At 38.8% G+C, this 14,337-nt stretch overlaps 1 protein-coding gene across 1 annotated transcript in view; it reads left to right on the forward strand.

Annotated features, from left to right (window-relative positions):
• Positions 1 to 1,420: 1,420 nt before the first annotated feature.
• The window catches only part of PLEKHH2 (pleckstrin homology, MyTH4 and FERM domain containing H2), a 123,967-nt gene continuing 111,050 nt past the window's right edge, over positions 1,421 to 14,337 (forward strand). Inside the window, exon 1 of the mRNA XM_044663281.1 lies at positions 1,421 to 1,647. The gene's annotated coding sequence lies outside the window, so the exon portion shown is untranslated. The remainder of the gene's footprint in view (positions 1,648 to 14,337) is intronic.

The following is a 14,337-nucleotide window of genomic DNA, read 5'->3' on the forward strand; positions in this document are numbered from 1 at the left end:
TATGTGCCTTTGGATGAGTCACTTACCCTCAAAGAAGCTTCATTTTCCTTATCTGTAAAATGAAGAGTGAGAATACCCAATCTTTAAGTTACTACCATTTTTAATCTAGGTTCCTAGAGGATGCCTAAACTGCTGTTGCTACCTAGGAAAAATCTAGTTATTACCAAAGTTTTTTGTTTTTTTTTTTCCCCCACCACAATAACAGTCTCTCTACAATGGATTTGTATCTGGCTTTACTTGGGGGAAAAATAGTGTGGTCTTGGAGAGATATATGGTGAGTGGAATTCATCTGCAACTTATTAGCAATGAAGACTTGGGCAGGAAGGATATGATGTAGCTCCTGTATGGGGGATTTATGGCAGTCAGTGGACAGGAATTTCAGAGGATGAGAAGGTGTGGATAGGTTGGGATCTGCACCAATGGTGGAATGCCCACAGGAATGAAATCAGGCAGCTGGTATCCTGTCTTCTTTCATCATCATTTTAATTAAAGAGTTTATTTTTTTAAAGGAATATTAAGCAGCTGAAAGATTTTGGATCTGCTGCTGCCTAAACTGAGTGTAAAATTCACTTTGTGTTAGGACCAGCACAGCCAGACTCCATACTGCCCTTTACACTGGGCTCTCTGTAACAATCAGAAAATAATTTTTTGAGTGTTTTTTTTTCTTCTTCTAGAAGTTAAGTAAACTGATCCTGAGTCTTGCAATGATAACTGCAAAACTTTAGAAGTTTTCTAACTCACGTCATCCCCAGCCTTTTAGGGTTTACGTCTCCAAAATGGAAGCGATTTTACTGTATGTATGTAAGGAGTCTCTCTCATCCTTGGTCATTCCTGACCTAGTAACTTGATGCAAGTAACTTAAACTCTATTTAACTCCTGCCTCCTCTACAAAACGGGGCCGGGAAGGCTGGCTTGTTTGGAGACAGTAAGGCATGTGCTGTGCATCAGCAGCTCCCACAAAAGGCAGGAAGAATTTGATGTGTGGGGGTTGCGTGGATCTTGTTCAAAATTAGTGCTCATCTGGAAGAAATATGAACTCCCGATACTGGCTTGCTGGCCTTTTCCTGGTAATAACAGCTTCCTTTCCTTGGAGGCTCTCATTGTTTCGCAACACTTTATCTCCTTCGGGCTGGCTGCGCGTAGTTAAAACAAAGCAAACTTACTCAGATCCTCCGCAGAAGGGAAAACTCTTATTCCCATTTGCCAGCTGTGTAAACTGAGCAAAGTGACTTGCCTGACCTACTGGTTGGGTCCGCTTTACCAATAGAATTGAAAGCCCCCCGATCGTACGGAATTCGGACCCAGGACTACTGTTCGGGAAGCAGAATCTCGGAGAGGGATGGGATTTCTAGGCTACTAGACGGAGGGGCTTGGGACTCCGGGTAGAGTGGGGGAGGTGGGGAAGGGTCGTCTTGGTCACACCCCTCCAATGACGCAAAAGGACCGGCCCCAGCCTCTCATTGGCCTCCCCCGGCATCGGTCAGAGTGGTGGCGGCGACCCGCCCCTGCTTGACTCCCTGGGTGGGTGGGTTGGAGTAAAGAGGGGCAGCGGATAGCTCAGGAGCCCTGGGACTAGTGGCAGCCTGGGTCCCCTCTGTAACCGCTGCTGCTGCCACTCTTTCCACCGTCCCTGGAACAGCAGAACAGGTAGGTCGGTCTTAAAGTCCGAGACCCCCCCAACATCTCTGCCTCTCTCTGGCTCTCCAGTCTGGCCGGAGCGTTCCCTCTCCAAGTTTGAGCGCCAGACCGTCCGCTTGGGAGACGGGCTATAACTCCACCATGGCCGGGGAAGGGGGGGAGGCGGTGTAGGGATGTAGGGGAACCCCTGGGAAGCCCTGGGCCAGGGCATGAAACGGGGTTCGGCCTCCGCCCCACCACCCTGTCCCCCACATCCTTATCCTCATCCCAGGCAGTTCCTTTATTTCCCCATTGCCTCCCAGCCCAAAGGGCACTGAACTGTGCGAGAGCTTCTCTTCTTGCGGCCAAGGCGCTTGGCTCTCGGACCGTGCTCTCCTCTTGCCATGCTCTCCTTGCTTTGATGAATTAAATGAATGTAACCCCAGTCCCTCCTTTCTCTGCCCCTGCCTCACTAGTGGGCACAAGGCGCTTTATGTAGCTAGGGGTCTCCTGATTACATGGCAGTCCTGTGGCTCTTCTTTGCTCCCCGACTTCTTGTGAGAAGGGCCTTTGGGGACTGACTGCCAGGTGACGGGACTTTCCCGGAGGGAAAAGTTAGGCAATTTATCCTTTTCCCAGCAAACGGTGTGCTTTTTAAAAGTTTACCCTCGCTCATAAAGTTAACCACGCAGAACCTAACGCTTATGTCACTTTGTGTTTCTTGTTCCACCCACTGAGATTTCAGGGGTAAAAATGTTAAAACTTTAAGAAAACATTAACCAAAGTCACTGCAATCTGCAATTTTAAGGTTAACTCGTTCTCTTCCAGTGCTAAACTGCCATTTGACAGTTGAAATACTTTCTCCAGAAAATACTATGATTTTTAAAATGACACTATATTTTATAGATGACAAAAATTAAGAGAAATAAATGTAACATCTAGTCAGTATCTTGGACTAATCCCTTCCCTCTCCCATCCACTTCAGATTAAGCCTGGGATGAAGATAGGGAAGATTTCTTTAAACAAGACAGTCTAAAAGGACATCTATTCTGTTTTAGTGAGGAAAATACTGACATATGCTGGCAACCTAGAGGTCAGAGATGCACAGACTGCAAGTTTAGATAACAAGAATGAGCTTCAGTAGATGAACTCTGTTTTTCTTTTCCCTCTTCCTTTTGGGGAATTTGGGAGAGAAACAGGAAGTAGAGATGGAAAGAAAAAAAAATCATTCACTCCACAATTGTAAACTATTTATTTTATGTCAGTAAATATTTCCAAAGGTCCCTGGGGATGTTTGGAAAATCTGAAGCTAAAGTAGTATCAATCACTGGCACTCCACCATAAAGTTATTTTCAAATTAAAAGCGTCTAAAATATTTATATAGGATTTGGTCACAGCAGTTACAGCTGGACACTTAAATATAGTAATGGAGACCTAAAAGAAGAGTACTTTCTTTTTTTTTTCCTTTCAGTGTGGTTGACCAGTTTATTTGATTGATTGATTGATTGATTGATTAAGAAAATGTTTCCATGGTTATATGATTCATGTTCTTTCCCTCCCCTCCTTCCACCCCCTTCCATAGCCAAAGAGCAATTCCACTGGGTTTTACATGTGTCATTGATCAAGATCTATTCCCATATTATTGATATTTGAACTAGAGTGATTGTTTAGAGTCTACATCCCCAATCATATCCCCATTGAACCATGTGATCAAGCAGTTGTTTTTCTTCTTTTTCTACTCCCACAGTTAAGAAGAGTACTTTCATTTAATCTTAACTCCTTATTATGAACTACTTCCTAGAACTGTGATTCTTTATGGTAGAATCTGTTATAATGTTAGTGTTTTATATATATATATATATATGTACATATATATATATACACTCTGTTATAACTAATCAACCAATATAATATTAGAATAAGTAATGGTGAAATCCATTGCCTGAGCTTCTTTATTGCCTATGGTTACAATCTGAGCCATCCACTAGATTTTTAAGTGTGGAAATATCAGTAATTTGCTACTCATGGCTTTAAGAGTGTCAAAATCTATAAAGGCAGGGCTTTTTTTTTTCTTCTTCAGTTTGTTCATGCCTGGGTTCCAGTACGCACAGTCCCAAACTTGTCGAAAAGCTACAATATGCCTGTAGATTGTATGTTTTAACTAAAATCGTTCCTGAATAGAAACAGACTGTCTACCATTTTCAGATAAGCATTTTCCTTCTCCTCCTGACATAGTTACAAAATGACTTTCTCCACCATTTTTTTTTCCTTTTTACCTCTACCTGGCTTCCTTCTAGCCTAAGCTAAAATTCCACCTTCTTCAAGAAGCTGAGCCTGATTCCTTTTAATGCTGGTGCCTTCCTTCTGTCATTATCTCCAATTTATCCTGTACATATCTTGTTTACCTATAGTTGCTTTCACATTGTGTGTCCTTCCCCTCATTAGACTGTAAGCTCCTTGACAACAGAGATTGTCCTTTATCCTTTTTTTAATATCCCAATTACTTAATGCAGTTATTAGTACAGTTAAAACACTTATCAATGAATTAGTAATTATGTGTTCACTTGCTGATGATAATCAGTAGAATCCAATCATATGCTTATGCCCTATATACTCCAAGTTTTATTCAGTTTCACATTTTACCCTGTATTTTATTATTACACATGAGTAGGATTTTTTTATTCTTATCTTCCTTGACTCTTAAAGTAATTTAAAATAAATTATTTGAAAGTTTTCAAAATTGCTTATTTTTTATTTAAAATTTTAAAAAATTAGCATATCAGCAACCATGTTTTTTGGGGAAAGCCCTGAGCAGAGATTAGTTATCCTCACAAGCATTATTCAAAATAGTCTGAGGAACTAAGTAAGTGTTATGAAAGTTGAGGAAGATGAGATCACTTCTGGCTGGATAAACCAGAGAAAGATTCATGAGATGGTCTTTGAACTGGTCTTTGAAGGATAAGGAGGATTTTCAACAGAAGGAGAGAGAAGTAAAGGAGAGGCCTTTGGGGCATAACAAAAGGTGTGAGCGAAGTAGCAGAGGCTGGAAAGCATGAACAATGTTAAGGGAATGGCTGGTTGAGTAATTAAGTGATATATTAAGAGCTAAGGCTCAAAGAATACCCCAAGTCTAGCTCATAGAGGGCCTTGAATGACTGAAGAGCATAAGATGATAGGTTAGATGAGGAAGATACTATCAAGTCCAAAACTTCATTTTTCTGAAGAAGAAATTGAAGTAGAGAAAGTTTTAGTGGCTTGGCCAAGATCAAACAGGATGTAAATGTCTTGAGGCAGGACTTGAACTCAAATTCCACTGATGCCTAGCTGGAGATTAGACTATTCCATGAACAATTTTGTTATTCAGTTCTTTTCAGTCATGTCCCGCTCTTCCAGACCCTATATTTGGAGTATTCTGGGGAAAGATATTGGAGTGGTTTGCCTTTTCCTTCTCCAACTCATTTTATAGATGAGGAACTTGGGCAAACAGGCTTTCATGACTTGTTTAGGGTCACCCAACCAATAAGCATCTGAGGTCAGATTTGAACTCAAGAAGATGACTCCCAGGCCTGATGCTCTATCTGCTGGATCATAAACAATGGGGAACTATTAAAATTTTTTTTAGTAGTAAAAGAGTATAATCAGAACTCCTCCGGAATATTAATTTCATAGTGGTATGTAAGATGAATTAGTTGGGAGTGGGAAGATACTGAAGATGAGGGGACAGGAAGCCATTATAATTTTCATTGGCAAGTGATGACAAGGATTTGCACTAAGGTGTAGGCAATGGGGATATAAAATAGAAAGGCAGGTGTGAGAAAAAATGCAGAGGAAGAATTTAGCAAATAATTAAGATCTTGAGAGAAAGGCCTGATGGGAATAATGAATTGCCAACTCTGAACCAATAGTGTGATTCCAAAAAAGCTAATTTGACCTTAGCTTGAATTAAGAGAAACGTAGGGCTCCTGACTGGGAAGAAGTATAGCTATTAGATTTGGCTGTAGAGGACAGAATTGATAGAACAGGTAGAATTTGTAGAGAGGCAGGTCTTGACTCACTGTACTTCCTGACACCTAAAGATATCCAAAAGTGAAATAAGCCTCCTTGGGAGATAGGGAGATAGTGCATTTGGCCTTCTGTGTCAGGTTCAGGCAAAGACTGGATGACTTCTTATTAGATATGTTGTAGAAGTGACTATGGGGCAACTGGGTAGCTCAGTGGATTGAGAGCCAGGCCTAGAGACAAGAGGTCCTAGGTTCAAATCCAGCCTCAGACACTTCCCAGCTGTGTGACCCTGGGCAAGTCACTTGACCCCCATTGCCTACCCTTACCAATCTTCCACCTATAAGTCAATACACAGAAGTTAAGGGTTTAAAAAAAAAAAAAACTCCTAGGGAAAAAAAAAAAAGAAGTGACTTGTCAGGTACTGGTTTGACTGCAAGGTCTCTGAGATGCCTCCTAACTATGAGATTCTGGGAAAAAAATACTTGAAAGGTTCAAGTATGAGTGAGTAGGGAAATGGTGGATGCTAGCAACAGAAATAGAGTAGACAGGGAAGAGAAATAGGTTTTCATTTTGTTTTTTGAGGAAGACAAGTAATTCTATTTTGAACATCTATCAGGATAAGCAAATAGAGGTATGATAGAAATGAGGGTCTAGAGTTCACCAAAGAGATCAAGGCCATACATTTCCAATAAAGGAGTTAAAGGAGTGGAGCACATGGAGGGAAAGAGAGTATATAGAGAAAAAAAGGGACAAGGAGTAAACTTTGGTGGAAACCCTTTCACTTATGGAATGAGAGAGGAAAAGGAAACATAAATTTAATAAAAAGATTATCACATCGTTAACACAAAGGTGACAAAAAATGAGTTCAATCTGACAAGCATCTATTTAGTCATGCCCTGGTAGAGACTGGGGATACAAAGGTAAAAATGAAGAATTCCCGCTCTCAAGGAGCTTACACTCTGGAATAGGGGTCGGCAACCTTTTTGGCTGTGAGAGCCATAAATGCCACATTTTTTAAAATGTAATTTTGTGAGAGCCGTACAGTGCTCACAGTGCGCCCTCCTGTAACAGTGCCTGAAAAAAAATTGACTTTATGGCTCCTGCAGAAAGAGCCATATCTGGCCCTCAAAAGAGCCAGATATAGCTCGAGAGCCATACATTGCCAACCCCTGCTCTGGAATATGACAGGTTCACAGATAAGTAAATACAAAATAAATATAAACACAAAATGGTTTCAAGTGTACTACGGTTAAAACTAACAAGTGAAAAGATCAGGAAAGGGCTCATTTGGAGGTTGGATTTGAGCTGAGCCTTGAATATAACTAAGCATTTTTTTTAAACCCTTAACTTCTGTGTATTGCTCCTTGGTGGAAGAGTGGTAAGGGTGGGCAGTGGGGGTCAAGTGACTTGCCCAGGGTCACACAGATAGGAAGTGTCTGAGGCCAGATTTGAACCTAGGACCTCCTGTCTCTAGGCCTGACTCTCAATCCACTGAGCTACCCAGCTGCCCCCATAACTGAACATTTTAAGATGGGGATGTGAAGAAGAATATTCTAGGCAAGGGGGACAGCCTGTGCAAAGAGGCATAGAGGCAGTAGACAGGGAAGGAATGCTATATGTGGGGCACAGCAATAGGGTCAAACTGGCTATAAAGCTAAGTTCAGAATGCATTAGAGACCATAATAGAAAGTAAGACTAGAAAAATAGACTGAGGTCTATTTGGCATTTAAATGTCAAGGCAATAAAGAGGCAGCAATCCTTTTTGAGGCCAGGAATGGCATGATTAGACCTGTGTTTTACAAATATACATTTGGTAGCTGTAGGGAGGATGGATTGGAGAGGGAAGAAAATGGAGGCAGTGAGACCATTTTGGCAGGAGTCCAGGTTAGAAATGACAAGGGCTTGAACAAGGGTGATGACCATGAATGGAGCAAGGGGAGCAGAGAGATGTGTAGTGAGACTTGACAAGACTTGGCAACTGCTTATGTATGTGGTTTTAGGGAATGGGAAGAATTTCGTATGATAGATTCCAAAGCTAGATGACTAGAAAGGTGTCTTCCATGGAAATAGGGAAGTTAGAGGTGGGTTTAGAGGGAAAGATAATCTATTCCATTTTAGATGTGCTGATTTTAAGATACTTACGGGACATCTAGTCAGAGATGTTTCATAGACAGTTGGTGATGTGGGAATGGAGCTCAGGAGAGAGATAAAGGCTAGATCTGTATAGAGATGATCATTAAACTCATGCGAATTAAGATCTTGAGGGAAGAGGGAGAGAGAGGGAGAGGGAAAGGGAAGGAGGAGAGGGAAAGGGAGAGGGAGAAGGAGAGAGAAAGGAAGAGAGAAAGGGAGAGAGGGAAGGAGAAGGAGAGGGAAAGGGAGAAGGAGAGAGAGGGAAAGAGGGAGAAAGGGAGAAAGAGGGAGAAAGGGAGAAGAGAGAGGGAGAAAGGAAGAGAGAGGGAAGAAGGCAAGAGAGAGGGAGAAGGAGAGAGAGAGGGAGAGACAGAGGAAGAGAGGAAGAGACAGAGGGAGGGGAGGAGGAGCAGGAGGAGAGAGCTCTATTGGGTATTACTGCTTTTTGGGTAGGACTTGAGAGCCTGTTTTAGGATAGTGGCTGTGTTAGAAAGGAGAGAAGAGATGTCATGAAGATAGACTGGACAGAACACAACAGATTAGATATGGTGGGGATGGGGTAGTGAGTGAGAGTGAGGAGTTGAGAGTGACACCTATGTTATTGTGCTTGGGTGATTGGGAAAATGGTACTGTTTCATTGGTAACAGGGATGTTAGGGAAAGGGGAGGGTTTGGCCTGAAAGATGAATTGAATTTTAGACATATTGAGTTTAAGATGTCTAAAGGATAACTCATTACAGATGTTTGATACAAAGTTGTAGATGCAAGACTAGAGGAGGGGCAGTTAGGTAGCACAGTGGATAGAGAGCTAGACCTAGAGTTTGGAGGACCTGGATTCAAATAAGGCTTCAAATACTTTCTAGCTGGGTGGCCGTGGACAAATCACCTAAATCAAATTGTCTAGCTTTTGCTGCTCTTTGGTTTTTTAATTGATATTAAGATAGAAGGTAAGGGTCTAAAAAAAAAAGAGAGAGAGACTGGGGGAAGAAAAGGTAGACATCAAAGGTCAAATGCTGTAGGGAAGTCAAGAAGGAAGAGGACTGAGAAAAGATCTTGGAGGTAGTGAGGAATCCTTTAGTAACAAAACAGTTTACTTTCTGTCTAAACTCCTAGGGATTAAGAAGGGAGTGAGAGGTGAGGAAGTGGGGCCAATCTTTGTATGCAGTTTATTCTGAGAATTTGGTTTGTAAATGGTGAGGTTTAACTTAATTGCTTCCAAGAATGGCAGGGCCAAGAGAAAGTTTTATTGATTATTTGTTTGGGAAAGGAAGGAGATGATGGAGGAGCTAGTGAAGTTGAAGATTAGGAAGAGAGAAGATTTATATAAAAGAGGGAAGCTCTAAGTGTTGTCTGGGAAGAGAGGAACCAAGAACACAAGTAGAAAGGTTAGCCTGGGCGAAGAGAAGAGCCATCAGTTCTTATAAGATCAATGAATAGAGAATAGAAGTATCAAATGGGAAGGAGGAGATGCTAATGTCCACAGTCTTCTGTCACTTTAATGCATAAAATCAACGAAGACCAAGTATTTAGGCAGACCAACTGCAAATGGCTGGTAAACGCTCCCAGAATGACAATACCTCCCAGATGACCAACCCTGCTACCAGCTATCAACAAGGGCAGTCCCCCTTTTGTCCATTCAACCTCTCAACTGCCCCTACTAATGCCTTATTTTTCCTTGCTCCCTTACCCCTCCACAATAACTATAGGAGACCCCAAAAAAGAAGTTTCTCATACCAAAGTTCTCATCATTGTCAATTTGTACATGGATTCATAAAATAAATATGGATTTATCAATGAAAATGATGTTAAAAAAGATTACAATCTACTTTTTCTCTGTACCCTATGGATCACTGGACCTTTTCATCTAGCTTATAATTAATCGAAACCTTCTGTAATGTGTCATTTTCCCCTATTAGCAAGTGAGCTCCTTGAAAGTGGGGATTTGCTTTTTAAACATTCATACATGCATGCATACATACATGTACACACATGTATATTACATGCACACTATATAATAATTATATTTCTATATAGTTCAATACAAGGTCATTTGGGAGGGAAGGCACTAGCTTTTGGAGAGATCAGAAAAGGTTTCATATAAAAGGTGTTGCTTGAGCTGCATTTTGAAGAGAGGGATCTAAGTTTCTAAATGTTTTTATAGTCTCATCTTCATAGGTAAATGACTTTGGTAAGAGACAAAGTATTACCTTTTCCATACTTCTTCTAAGATTGATGGTTCAAGGTTTACAACTGAATTCTCCAAGCTCGTAGGGGAAAGCCCCTACTAGACAAGCCCACTGAATATAGAAATGTGTGTAGCATTTATTAAAACTTCTGCATAGATTAATTGTTTATTCTGAGGTGGTAATAAACATAAATAAATGGCTTTTGAAATTGTGCAATCAATGCAGTGATCTGAGAATCCTGAAAGACTTCTAATGGGAAATGCTATCCACCTCCAGAGAAAAAGTCCAATGGATGTGGGTCGAATACAGAAGTGTAGTTGTGGTGTTATTTTGGGGTTTTGGTTTTGTATGAATGTGCTCTTACAACGACCAATATGGAAGTATGTTTTGCAGGATAAGAAATATAAAATGAGAATAGCAACAACAAAAAGAAATTGTGCAACCCAGAAGCACAATTATTGAACCATGGCAAAATTCTCCAGTGTGAAAGAGACTCTTCTTATTGTCTGAAGGACAGAAGTGTGCTCTTACATACAGTTGCTATAATATGGCTGATTTTAGGTATAAGTTTACCTGTTTTCTGATTTAATGAAAACATTTCATCAGTGCTTCCTTGCCCTGCCCGCTCTGGAGATAGTAAGGAGCAAAGTAGGTGGTAGATGAAGGAATGGATAATTGCCAATGGCAGTGATATAATCTATACTTAATAAATGAAAGTTGGTTATACTATGGTTAGTGAAAAAGATCCCTGATATTGGTAAGATCTGGAAAAATGACTGAGAAAAAAAAAGGATTAATAAGAAGGAATTAGGGACCAGGTAGAAAGAGACTAAAAGAGGATGATATCCATTTATGTATGCCATCACAATAAGGTTCCCTCTAATTATGATTAGATTTTGGATTATTTTGGTGAGTCTATTGAAAGACACCTACTTTTTATCTTCATGATTGTTGTAGAAATTCCCTTACTGGTGTGGAAGAAAACATTTCAGATATTGAGTTCTGACACCAAGAATCCTATCCTAGCTCCCACATTTTTTATGTGATCACGGGAAAGTCATGTAACCTATATAAATTTCAATTTACTCATCTTAAGGATTTAGGTTGCAATTATTTCTACTATATGTCTTACAGAATTGTTAAGAGCAAGGTACTTTGTAAGCTTTAAAGTACTATACAGATTTGGATTGTTGCTATTGTTAATGATAATAAATTTATAACTTTGGGGAAATGTTTCTTTGTGATATATTATAAAAGAGCCTATTAATTTAAGTATTATTGAACATAGTACTTGCTATGCAATAAGTAATGCATGGTTATGTTATATTATTAATATAAAGAGGGATTTGTGCACAAACCACACACCAGTAAATCAGGTTTTTTTTTAAATAGGTTTTTGAGTGAATAGGTAATTAAAAGGAAAAATTAAATTGGATATTAGTCAAGAGGATAAGCTGAGATTCTTTTATGAATTCGATACTTTTTTTGTTCTGAACATAATGAACATCAAATACAATGAAGAATTTCATATTTGAAGCAGAATAGAAGAGAATGGTACTCAAAAATTTGACTTTCTATTATGTAAAGTTTGATTTTGCTTTAAGCATGTAATAAACTTATCATATGACATTCAAAACTATCTTGTTTATGTTTTTCTAGCCATCCTTTTGTTCCTTTCTGTGCATTTTTAAAGAAATGTTTTAATAAGATCCTTTTCTTTTTTTCTGACAGCTCTATTGCTAACTCTTCAATGCCTTTTTTCTGGAAAAAAATTCTTATAGCAAATATGTACATTCATACTTGGCATCCTCCTACCTTTCTAGTCTTCTTACAGTTTATTCCCTTTCATATACTCTGCAGTTATAAATGGCCTTCTTGCTTGTGAATTTTCCCTGGCTATTCCCCCAGCCAAGGTCTTTCTCTCTCCTTATTTCCAGCTACTGGCATTCTTCAAGGCTTAGTCAAATTCCCACCTTTTGCAGGAAATCTTTTCTGATTTCCCTTAATGGCAATACCTTTCCTCTGTTGATTAACTCCAGATTATTATATCTTTATTTTATTAATATTAAATTATTATCTATATTAAAATTTTATTACAATATAAATTATATGTAATTATTACAATATAATGATTCAAAGATTAATATTTTATTAATATTAAAACATTAATTTATTGTATATCTATCATCTGTATTACATCCATTTTATTCTTGTTTGTATGTAGATGTTTGCATATTGTTTTCTCCATAAGACTAAGCTCCTTGCGAACAGACAGGCATTGGTTTTTGCCTTTCTCTGTATCCTCAGCACTTAGCATAGTGCCTGACACAGAGTGGGCACTTAAAAAATGTCTGTAAGATAATTGACTAGACAAGCAAAACAAATGCCAACATTGACCATGTACAATGTAGGACATGTATTTTTTATCCTGCACTTCCTGTGAGGATGTGGGTAATACATGTCATCATCAATGCTGTGTAATCATGGCTTTGATCAAGGCTCTTAGGTCTTTCAAAGCTGTTTTTCTTTACTGTGTTGTTATTGTAGAAATTGCTATATTTTGTGTAAACCTTGGGCAAGATCCTAACACTCATTGTCTAGTCCTTCTGCTCTTCTGCATTGAAACCAAGATGCATTATTGATTCTAAGATGGAAGGTAAGGGTTTTTTAAAAAATAAAAAAGAATTTCCATATTGGTTCTGTTCACTTTCATCTTTATCAATTCATAGAATTCTTCTAAGTTTTCCATCATTCCCATCATATACCAAAATTTGTTCAACTATTCAATTGATGGACATCTCTTCAGTTTCCAATTATTTGCTACCCCCCCCCCCCCCAAAAGAGCTGCTATAAATATTTTTGTGTCTTTGGCTCTTTTTCCTTTTTTTCTTTGATCTCTTTGGGTCATAGGCTTAGTAGTCATGTTGCTGAGCCAAAGGATATGCACAGGTTAGAAATAGCTGGACTAGTTCCCAGCATCTCTAACAGAACATTGGTGTTTCTGGTTTTCCATAGCCCCTCCAAAAATGTTCATTTTTGTCCTCTTATTTGTCAGTTGCTGATCTTTGTCAATCTTTGCCAAGGCATGAGGTCAAACATCAGAGTAGTTTCAATTTGCATCTTTCCAATTATTCATGATTTGGAGTATTTTTATATGATCATAGCTATCTTGAACTTCTTTTTGAAAACTGCCTGTTCATAGCCTTTAGTCATTTATCCTTTGGGTAATGGGTTCTCTTTGTTGAATAAGAGCATTGAGAGTATAAAGTAGTGAAGAAGGTTCTGAGGGATATGAAATGGAAATAAAACAAAAGATTATTTTCCCACTGTTTCTTTTTGTAAACACACAGGGGATATTTCTAAGTAAAATTATATCTTAGGGCTCTGAAATATTTGTACTTGTGGTTCAGATGTCTTGAAGAGCCTATATTCTTCGAGGTATTTAGCTCTTCATATTTGTTCCTATCCATTTAAAGTTAGTATTGTATGTGAATATAATAAAATTACTACAATAATAAAAGCTCCTATTTCTCTAGCACTGTAGTTTGCAAAATACTTTTTTAGCAATTATACTTTGAGGTAGGTAGTGTAGGTATAATTATCTGCAGTTTAATAGAAGGGGAAATACTGATGGATTTCTTCAGAACATTGATTATAAGTAAATAGGCTGTAACTTCTTTGAGGGCAGGAACTGTTGTTTGCTTTTTCTTCTTTGTATACCTAGCACCAAAACACAGGACTCTGTAAACAGTAGGCACTTAATATTAAACTGAGTGAAAATAAAGATAATTTTTTCTTTTCTTTAAAGTTTTTTTAATTAATTAGTTTAGAATATTTCTCCATGATTACATGATTCATGTTCTTTCCCTCCCCTCCTCCCTCTTTCTTCTAAAAGCCAATGAGCAATTCCACTGGGTTTTACATGTATCATTGTTCAAAACCTATTTCCATAAAGATCATTTTAAAGAATTGTTTCTCTCTCAGGCTCAGGCTAACCTTAAAAATAAATTAATAATTTTGTGTCTTTGTTTAGTTATTTCAGTTGTGTCCAACTTTTGTGAACCATTTCAGAGTTTTCATGGTAAAGATGATTTGTGGTAGTGATTTGCCATTTCCTTCTCCAGCTCATTTTACAGATGAGGAAAGAGGCAAACAGGGTTAAGTGGCTTGCCCAGGGTCCTACAGCTAGTAAGTTTCTGAGACCCAATTTGAACACAAGTCTTCCTGACTCCAGGTCCAGTGTTCTATCCACAGAGCTACCTAGCTGCCCTTGAACCATCAACACCTTGTTATTACTTAGTTGTGACCAACTCTTCCTGATCCTATATGAGTATTTTTTGGCAAAGATACTAGAATGGCTTGCCATTTCCTTCCCTAGTAGATCAGGCACATAGAGGTTA

The sequence above is a fragment of the Gracilinanus agilis genome, chromosome 2 (genome assembly GCF_016433145.1).
Source record: "Gracilinanus agilis isolate LMUSP501 chromosome 2, AgileGrace, whole genome shotgun sequence".
Classification (NCBI taxonomy): Eukaryota; Metazoa; Chordata; class Mammalia; order Didelphimorphia; family Didelphidae; genus Gracilinanus; species Gracilinanus agilis.